Below are 9,277 nucleotides of genomic sequence, written 5' to 3' on the forward strand. Positions count from 1 at the left end.
TTAGCCAGATTCATGCAGCTCCTGCTCTCCAAATAACACGTAATACAAGTTCTAACACAAACTTTACAAGCTCTACAAGTGGAATAATGATACAAGCTCTACAGGTATGGCAATCACAATTACAAGCTCTATAAGGTAACAACTAGATACTTCATAAGCTCTAGAAGTGTTCTCTTCTTCAGCATGGAGCTCCTTCGATAACGATCATATGCTGAATTCACTAGACAACCATATTCAAGACTGGGCTAACAGAACAGCAACATGCCCTCCACGGGCCTTCCATGGCCGCCCTGTTACATGAGTAAGCTGAGAAGAATCAAAACAAATGGAGCCAATATATTATCAACATTCCATTCAAAAAAGGACAGTTCTGTATATAGAATGATAACACAAATCCTACATAATAGGATTCACTCAGTTGAAACAAGGTGACAAACTAATGTTCCAGGGAGGTAGTTTTATATAATAAAAACTAATAAAAACAAACTAGGCACCTGCATAATCACATGGAGGTAGTTTTAGATAATAAAAACTAATGTTCCACGCATAGTCTTCAAAGAATCAACTAAAATTACTTTCAAGCAAACAGGTTGTACATCGATTAGGTTGTAAAAACAAAAATTCAGGGGTGTACCTAGTGCAAGAAGGCATCGACTAGGTTTTGAAGCTAATAACAATTAGCATGCACGTATCAAGAAACATAGACCCATCTACTGTAATGCATCACCTATATATAATAGACCCATCTCTCCAATGCAATTTCATGGACCAACAAACATAGGTGTTTATTTCTTCCTCTGCTAAACTATCTCCATATGGATATCAGCTAATGATACGCGTATCGTATCAAGGCAACGCTTTGGACAGCATATATTCTACAAGCTGCTGCTAATTTGCAAATACAAATGGACGCCTAATAGTGCTCACATAGAATTAGCAGAGCATGGTATATTTATAGCCATCACGGGAGGGGGCACCTGAACCCACGCCGGCTGCTGCAGGGCTTGGGCTACACACACACATACATGTATCAGAAGCAATTCAGTCAACACTCTCCGTAGGCAAGAGGCAAAGTTGGCACTCACTGGGTTGAGATAATAGCAGGAGACGTGCGTACCTGAAGGGGCGAGCGATTGGTCCGAGCCCGGAGAGCAGAGGAGGCATGGCGGCAGTGTGCTGGCGTGCCTTGGAAGCCCGGGAATGTGGTGGTACAGATGGTCAAGGAAGAAGAGGAGCAGAGCAGGCCCTTCATGGCCAGCTAGATGCGTCCCTCCTTCTGCTCCTCGAGGATGGGTGACCTGCAGTAACAGATATGTTATACAACCTGGGATCAAATGTAGCACATACTATCGTTGTAACAGTCTTCTCTTGTGTCTGGCAGTATCCAAATTTACTGTTACTTTTTAAAGTTAAGCTGAACCGTCTTGTAGGAACAAAAGAAGAAACCAGTTGAGTCTCAAAATCTAACCATGCCACAAGACTAATACCGACTACACACATTTCCAGACAGCATTTTAAATCTAAATGTGAGACTAGTGCTGATATGGTCAGTTTGAGCTTCATAAGTCTAATTATGGAAAAGAATGCACTGAAATCAACTTGGTCTGCGTTGCAGACAAAGACAGTAGCAGGCAGGCAGCTTTGCAGTAACCCAAGTAATATAATGTAACAGCAGAGCGAGGCAAATCAAGTTGGCTGTGTGTGTGCTTGAGCTAGCTTAGTACATGCAGTCCATGGTTGGGCTCCAAAACAAACAGAGCATGCTAGTGTCAACAGAATCAAGCCAGGGGAATAGAAACAGACCATACCATGATGAAGTTTAAAATAGAATAATCAATGCATATACATTTTCTAGTGGAAAATCACAGAAACGGTTGATGAAAATCTGCATCCGAAGTTCTAACAATGCCATGTCTACAACAAAACAAACCTAACTACATCGTCAGGCAGCTTTGAATAACAAAAAAAAATCTACCATTTATGATTAATTCAACAAACAAAACTAAATAGCATAGGCCTTTTGTGACAAGTTATGGTAGCACATCGCCTGCCACTGTGATCTAACGAGGAACTGATATCACGTGAGGAGCAGAACTAATTTCCAGGAGGAACTAAATAGCTCAACTCAAGCACAATTCTGAAAACTACAGTGATGTTAAAAATCAAGAACATAGCAGGAAATATCAGATATATTCAAAGATAAGCAGTTCACCATGGCACTCAACTACAAACAAGTGTAAAAAGGGAACCATCAATCACCGCCTTGCAGAGCGTCTTGACAAGCGCCATCGGCTTCCTCTTCAGACCCCTCGAGAACCTAACCAATCCCAACACAAATCTAATCAACAAGCCGGATCAGACCAAAGACAACCGCAGCCAGCCACCGTTGCAGATCCACAACGCAAAGGAGACACCGCTCATTACCTTCTGCGAGCGCGGGCTGGGAAGAGCCCGACGAGGTCCTCACTGGACATGTCGAGGAGAGCGTCTAGGTCCATGCCGCGGTAGCTGAACTTGCGGAACATCCTCTTCTTGGGACCGGCGGCCGCCACCTCGGGGTCGACATCAACGTCCGCCTGCGACGAGAAAACACCACGCACGTCAGAAGGGGAGGTATGGGCTATGGGACCGAGGGGCTAGGGCTTCGGAGAGGCACTCCCCATGGTTGAAGGGAAGGGTGGAGCTCGAGCCGGTGGAAGGCGGCGGCGGCGAAATGGCTGTCGGTTCCATGGCCGGGTTTCCTTCCAGTGCCATGGCCTTGGCATGCGGAGGAGGAAGCTGCTGCTGCTCCTGCTCAGGTCGTTGCAGGTCAAGAGCAGTGACACTTGGAGGAGAGGCCGGTGGCGGGGTAGGGGTTGGGAGGCGGAGAGGGAGGTCTGGGTCGGGGAGAGGGAGGCAGCACGAGAGGTTGGATCTGTATCTGGGTGGCGGCGGCGACGGGGAAAATGGAGCGTCAGTGGCGATTGGGAGAAGGGAGCTAGGGTTTCGTGGGTGTACGAGGATGAGAGGGACACGGGGTGATTCGGGAGGGGGTGAGAACGACGAGGGGGGTGTGGCTGCCGTTGGATCCGGTCATATCCGACGGTGCTTAATCCATGATCCGCGTGAGATGAATTTGGACCAATCAGAATCCAGTATCCTTTTTGATGACGTTAAGACCATTTAAATTGGTCGTAATCGATTGAAAATAATATTTTGAATCATGTCTTCTATTTGACGACCTATATTTTTTATAGAAATAAATAGAAATCAAAAACCTTCGCATTGTGTCACCAAGTGTGACCTACTTTTCAGTAAAAATAATAAACTTTGGATGGAAATTGCATTTTTATTTTCCGAGTGACCGAAATGAGTTTTTTTGTGAAGGACCTACCATATATTTGTTGCAAAATTGGACCAAATCAAATTTCTAAAATACTATGCCATATTTAATGCACAATTGACAAAATGGTTGGATGTCAAAAGTTTTGATCCACCTCTGGTGAAAAAGACAAATTTCCGCCGATTCAGTAGGAAGCGGGTCAAATTTGAACTGCAGCTGCCTTATAGTTTGCTCTTTATTTTTTCCAAAAATCATTTCTAGGTACATAAGTATATATTTAATCAGAGAAACATCAAAAGTTTTTCAATATTCAACCACTATCTAGGAACGGTCAAGCCCGCCGTTTTGACCGCATTTTGAAACGGGCATAAAAAATTCAAAAAAATCAAAAAATTGGAAAACCTTCGCATTGTGTCATTATATGTGACCAAGTTTCCAGGAAAAACAATAAACTTGTAATACGACAATTCTTTTAAAAAAGTGCTCTCAGAAATGAGCTATCATATCTAAAGATTCATGGCTTTCAACCAAATAATCAATCTTATGGCCACATTCATGGCATAGTTTGTTCAAATGATCTCATATTATGCAAAAGGATGCATCTTGGAATTCCAAACAATGTTGCCTCAGGGAGTTTTCATTTGCTTTGCACGGAAATTTCATTTTCCATTTTCCGAGTGCCCAAAATGAGTTTTTTGTGTGAAGGGCCTACCATATATTTGTTGCAAAATTCGACCAAATAAATTTTCTAAAATACTAGACCATATTTAATGCACAATTGACAAAATGGTTGCGTGTCAAAAGTTTTTGATCCACCTCTAATGAAAAAGATAAATTTTCGCCGATTCAGTAGGAAGCAGGTCAAATTTGAACTGCAGCTGCCTCATAGTTTGCTCTTTATTTTTCCCAAAAATTATTTCTAGGTACATAAGTATATATTAATCAGAGAAACATCAAAAGTTTTTCAAGATTCAACCACTAGATAGGAACGGTCAAGCCCGCCGTTTTGACCGCATTTTGAAATGGGCATAAAAATTCAAAAAAAATAAAAAAAAAATTGGAAAACCTTCGCATTGTGTCATTATATGTGACCAAGTTTCCAGGAAAAATAATAAACTTGTAATACGAAAATTATTTTAAAAAAATGTTCTCAGAAATGAGCTATCATGCGTGAAGATTTATGGCTTTTAAGCCAAATGATCAATCTTATGGCCACATTCATTGCATAGTTTGTTCAAATGATTTCATATTGTGCACTAGGGTGCATCTTGGAATTCCAAACAATGTTTACTAAGGGAGTTTTCATTTTCTTTGCACGAAAAATCCATTTTCCATTTTTTGAGTGCCCGAAATGATTTTTTTTGTGAATGACCTACCATATATTTGTTACAAAATTGGACCAAATCAAAATTTTAAAATACTAGTACATATTTAATGCACAATTGACCAAAATGGTTAGGTGTCAAAAGCCTTGATCCACCTCTGGTGAAAAAGACAAATTTCTTTCGATTCAGGAGGAAGCGGGTCAAATTTGAACTGCAGCTGCCTCATAGTTTGCTCTTTATTTTTTCCAAAAATAATTTCTAGGTATATAAGTATCTATTTAAACAGAGAAACATCAAAAGTTTTCTAAGATTCAACCACTAGCTAGGAACGGTCAAGTCCGCCGTTTTGACCGCATTTTGAAACGGGCATAAAAAATTCAAAAAATTCAAAAATTGGAAACCTTCGCATTGTGTCATCATATGTGACCAAGTTTCCATTAAAAATATTAAACTTATAATACATCAATTATTTTAAAAAAGTGTTCTCAGAAATGAGCTATCATGCGTGAAGATTCATGGCTTTCAAGCCAAATGATCAATCTTATGGCCACATTCATGGCATAGTTTGTTCAAATGATCTCATATTGTGGACAAGGGTGCATCTTGGAATTCCAAACAATGCCTAAGGGAGTTTTCATTTTTCCTTGCACGGAAAATTCATCTTCCATTTTCCGAGTGCCCGAAATGAGTTTTTTTGTGAAGGACCTACCATATATTTGTTGCAAAATTGGACCAAACCAAATTTCCAAAATACTAGGGCATATTTAATGAACAATTGACAAAGTGGTTGGGGTTTCAAAAGCTTTGATCCACCTCTAGTGAAAAAGATAAATTTCCGCTGATTCAAAGGAAGCGGATCAAATTTGAACTGCAGCTGCCTTATAGTTTGCTCTTTATTTTTTCAAAAAATCATTTCTAGTTATATAAGTATCTATTTAAGCAGAAATACATGGTTTAGTGGCGATACGTCGAGGTTTGGACGGTGGCCCAGGGCCCCAACTCCAAAGCGCGTAAACTCGCATGCCCGCTGTGTGGTCACCGCGTGACTGTGGCGTTGTTATGCATTATGGGCGGCCTAGGAATGTCTAGTGGGTTGGGAACTCCCCAGGTAGGTTCTAGGAAGAAAATGACAATAGAAGAATCTCAGGAGGAGACCGAACTATGCTCAAACATGAATTAGCACCCAAGTGTTTGATTAGCGGTACGGGGAACGCACATGGCCAATGGGCTTGAGTTTTGGCTGAGGATGATCAACTACTAGGGAGACTGTCTTGGAAAATTTTGAGCTCAAATGGAGTAGCTTAGATGGCACTTGCTTTGCAAAGTACCACATCGGGCAGAAATATGGATGTTGAAGCTGGGCTCAAATGGATAAATGGATTGAGATGAAATTTGGATGAGGGTGATAATTTGGGAATATGAAGGGACTGTAAAAATTTCATTCCATTTGGATATATAAAAATGGTACCTTCACAATGCTCTCAACTGAATAGAAAATTGGGAAAAATATTGAGGGCAATTGGTTAAATTAAATGAGCTAAAATTTGGCGTAGTGAGTTTCTATGGGCAGGGTCATGTCCTGGTAAATTGGCTACAATTATAAAGCAATATAAAATATAGTTGCTTCACAACCTAAAAATATTGCTCATAACAAAGATTGGATAGTGAGCTATCATGGTTTGTTAGATGGAGCTAAAACTTTCTGGAGAGATATGATATGGGCATATAGAATATGTGGCAAAAATTCAACTCATTACGATATGCATAGCTAGTTATTCCTTCACAAAGCTTCTAGGTGAATGAAAACTTTGGAAATTTGCCGAGGAACATTTACTAGGAAAATGGAGCTGAAATTTGTCACGAGGCAATGATTTGGATACGAAAGAGTGCCCAAAAATTTTGAGGTCAATCAAGTATATGTAAATAGCACTTCCTTCACAAAGTGCTGTTCTGAACAGAATAGGAAAATGAATATTTTTGAATTATATTTGAACTAGGTGAGGAAGGTTTTTTACATATTTAACAAAGATATGATCCAAAGAATTTATGAGAATGTTTTGGGAATTTTGGGAATAACAGAAATATAGGTTGCTTCACAACCTAGGACAGAAATTGACACATGGACATGACACATACGCAAAACTAATGAGGTGGCGCCTAGTCATAGCAATAAGTACCAATGCATCCACATTCACAACCTCATAACCATTTATATTGGTCGTAAGGCAATTTCAGGGTTTAAGCCCTTCCAAGCGAAATGGCCGTGGATTTATGACCAATTCAGCTAGGGTCACTAAGAGAAGGTCACTAGTTGACATATTTCTTGTAGTGTTGAAGGAATTTCACCGTCGCCCCGTGTCACCCTGAGTCAAATTCGCAGTTCTCTCACCCTTCCTCCGAATAGTCTCTAGCATGTCCCACAGCTATAGCACTCCGCCTCCTTCTGTATTTGTCATCCGCACTTTGCCATGTGCACTAAACACCACAGAATATACGGCCATGTACTCTCTCAGCTTTTGACAATTTCAGACTCTCCGCCACTTTCTCAGATTCTCTATGGTCAACTCATGTCCATCTTCCAGCACTGATAGACCCAGTCACCAACTTGAATCCGGTACTCGTCAACACTGCTTCAACACCCCCTGCACAATTTGTCTGACCACATGTCCGACCACCAGTGACTTGGCCTGTCGTCGTGTCCCGTGCTTACCGCACGTCTCGCCGCTATCACCGCACCGAGTCTCTGCTGTCCTGGTCGAGTCTCTAGGGCCGTGGACCCACACCACTCAAACCCCTACTACAGAGAAGCACTGAACATCACCGACCGATGCCGAGTATTACGTCTCCATCAGACCACTGGTACCCAATCCGATCCACGTGTCTTTCGCTATCTCACTGAAATAGGCTTCGACTCTCCGAATTCTTACGTCGTAGCCCCTCCATCAGCACAGAGTGAAGTCTTCCGCTAGACTCCAGCTCCACCTTCAACATGACTCCATGGTGGTTGTACGTGCCACCCTCATGCCCCGTCGACTTGAAGCTCTCATGTGTACACAACCTTGAATCAACCTTGTGTCATTGTCTTGCCGAAGCCGCACAAGCCCTCAGGCCTACGCCACGTGTTTCCACGCCCCAGAAGTTGGTCACCATCAGCATCACGCTCATATGTCGTCGTCGCTGAAACCACCACCGTCTTCTCCTTTGACCAACATCCATGTCGATCCATCAGACTGTCCAGTCCAACCCAGCCGGAAACATCCGACTGCAACCTTGCTCCACCCTGCGTCATGTCCGCCCGCACATCCTTGCTTTGCTTGACGCCCTGTATATGCATGATCCTTCATGAGGCGCTTGTCCGCCCACTCCGTTGCCTGTTCACACGCTCCAAGCCATCTTATCAAACCAACCTAGCAAAACTTTCATGCAAACTTAAACCGGACAAATCCCTTGTCTGCAAATTATCTTGCCCATGTTTGATTTATTAGCTTCTCCATGCACCTATAGCAGAACAAAGAATCAAATCAGTCCATGCCAAACCACTCCCGTGCACACGTGAACATAGCAATTCCATTTTTTAACCAACAAAATCTCGTACATAATTCCAGCACCTCAGCCTCCGATCGTCTGCGTATGTGGCTCTTACGCGTAGCCACCACGTCCCGGCCTGCCCACCAGCGCCCAAACAGTTGGACAGCACACCATGCTGGGCCTTCATGCAGCTTCCAGCCTGATCTAGCCCACCGGCCCGCACTGGGCTACAGCCACACGCGCGCTCTGGCACACCGGCCGAGAAACCGATCGCGAGCGGTTTAGCTCCACGCGTCGCAGTCCCGGTTGTCCACGTTACGCCGCCACCATGAAACGGATTCGATCTTGCCGAGCGCTACCTCTACCTATTTCCGATTGCTTCCAATCTTGCCGAGCTGATTTACGATCCCACCGTCCCTTCTGCTAGCTTCTGCCCTTCGATCTCCGTGAAATCTCACGATCGCAGGACATACTGATACGTCTTCAACGTATCTATAATTTTTGATTGCTCCATGCTATATTATCTACTGTTTTGGAATATATTGGGCTTTATTTTCCACATATATTATTTTTGGGACTAACCTATTAACCGGAGGCCCAGCCCAGAATTGTTGTTTTTTGCCTATTTCAGTGTTTCGGATAAACGGAATATCAAACGGAGTCCAAACGGAATAAAATCTTCGGCAACGTGATTTTCTCACCGAACGTGATCCAGGCGACTTCGACCGTGCTCCAAGGAACAAAAGAGGCGGTCACGAGGGTGGGGGCGCCCCCCCCTAGGGCGCCCCCTGCCTCGCGGGCCCCTCGTTGCTCCTCCGGCATACTTCTTCCTCCTATATATACACACGTACCCCCAAATGTTCAGAACAGGACCCAAAAACCTAATTCCACCGCCGCAACTTTCTGTATCCACGAGATCCTTCTTGGGGCCTGTTCCGGAGCTCCGCCGGAAGAGAGCCGTCATCACGGAGGGCTTCTACATCATCCTAGCCCCTCCGATGAAGTGTGAGTAGTTTACCTCAGACCTTCGGGTCCATAGTTAGTAGCTAGATAGCTTCTTCTCTCTCTTTGAATCTCAATACAAAGTTCTCCCCCTCTCTCG

The sequence above is a fragment of the Triticum urartu genome, chromosome 7A (genome assembly GCF_056163025.1).
Source record: "Triticum urartu cultivar PI428250 chromosome 7A, HENAU_Tu73, whole genome shotgun sequence".
In the NCBI taxonomy this organism is placed as follows: Eukaryota; Viridiplantae; Streptophyta; class Magnoliopsida; order Poales; family Poaceae; genus Triticum; species Triticum urartu.